Genomic DNA, 1,659 nt, shown 5'->3' with positions numbered 1-1,659 from the left:
GTGTATTGAGTTTCAGAAGTTCTTTGTAGATCTTGGATACCAGTTTTTTATCTGTAGTGTCATTTGCAAATATCTTCTCCCATTCCGTGGGCTGCCTCTTATTTTTTTTTGTTTTTTTTTTTTTTTTACTGTTTCCTTGGCTGTCCAGAAGCTTTTTGTCTTGATGAAGTCCCACAAGTTCATTTTTTCTTTTGTTTCTCTTGCCTTTGGAGATGTGTCATGAAAGAAGTTGCTGTGGCCGATGTCAAAGAGGTTACAGCCTATGTTCTCCTTTATGATTTTGATGGATTCCTGTATCANATATCACATCTAGGTCTTTCACCCATTTGGAATTTATCTTTGTGTATGGTGTAAGAGAGTGGTCAAGTGTCATTCTTTTGCACGTAGCTGTCCAATTTTCCCAGCACCATTTATTGAAGAGACTGTCTTTTTTCCACTGGATGTTTTTTCCTGCTTTGTCAAAGATTAGTTGCCCAAAGAGCTGAGGGTCCATTTCTGGTTCTCTATTCTGATCCATTGCTCTATGTGTCTGTTTTGTGCCAGTACCATGCTGTCTTTGTAATCACAGCTTTGAAGTATAGCTTGAAATCCAGCAACGTGATGCCCCAGCTTTTTTTTTTCCTTTTCAACAATTCCTTGGTTATTTGGGGCCTTTTCTGGTTCCACACAAATTTAAGGGCTGTTTGTTCCATTTCTTTAGAAAATGTCATTGGTATTTGGATTGGGATGGCATTGAAAGTGTAGATTGCTCTGGGTAGCATAGACATTTTAACTATGTTTATTCTTCTGATTCATGAGCATGGAAAGTTTTTCTGTCTTTCTGTGTCTTCTTCAATGTCTTTCAAGAGTGATCTGTACTTTCTAGAATATAGATCCTTTACATCTCTGATTAAATTAATTCCAAGATAACGTATGATTTTTGATGTTATTGTAAATTGAATGGATTCCCTACTTTCTCTTTCTTCAGTCTCATTGTTCGTGTATAGAAATGCAACTGTTTCCAAGAATTGATTTTGTCTCCTGCCACATTACTGTATTGCTCTGTAAGTTCTAGTAATTTGAGGTTGGAGTCTTTTGGGTTTTCCATGCAAAGTATCATGTCATCTGCAAAGAGAGATAGTTTGACTTCTTCTTGGCTGATTTGGATACATTTTATCCCTTTTTGTTGTCTGATTGCTGTTGCAAGGACTTCTAGTACAATGTTGAATAATAATGGCGAGAGTGGGCATCCTTGTCGTGTTCCTGATCTTAAAGGAAAGCCTTTCAGCTTTTCCCCATTGAGATTGATATTCGCTGTAGGCTTTTCATAGATGCTTTTTATGAAATTAAGGAATGTATCCTCTATCCCTACACTCTGAAGGGTTTTAATCAGGAAAGGATGCTGTATTTTGTCAGATGCTTTTTCTGCATCAATTGAGAGGGTCATATGGTTCTTGTCTCTTTCTTGTTGATATGATCTATCACACTGATCGATTTGCAAATGTTGAACAACCCTTGCATCCCAGGGATGAATCCCGCTTGGTCTTAATGGATAATCCTTTTAATGTACTGTGGATCCTGTTAGCTAGGATCTTGTAGAGAATTTTGACGTCCATATTCATCAGGGATATCGGTCTGTAATTCTCCTTTTTGATGGGGTCTTTGCCTGGTTTGGGGATC

This window comes from Ailuropoda melanoleuca, chromosome 5, assembly GCF_002007445.2.
Source record: "Ailuropoda melanoleuca isolate Jingjing chromosome 5, ASM200744v2, whole genome shotgun sequence".
In the NCBI taxonomy this organism is placed as follows: Eukaryota; Metazoa; Chordata; class Mammalia; order Carnivora; family Ursidae; genus Ailuropoda; species Ailuropoda melanoleuca.
This window is presented reverse-complemented; position numbering follows the sequence as displayed.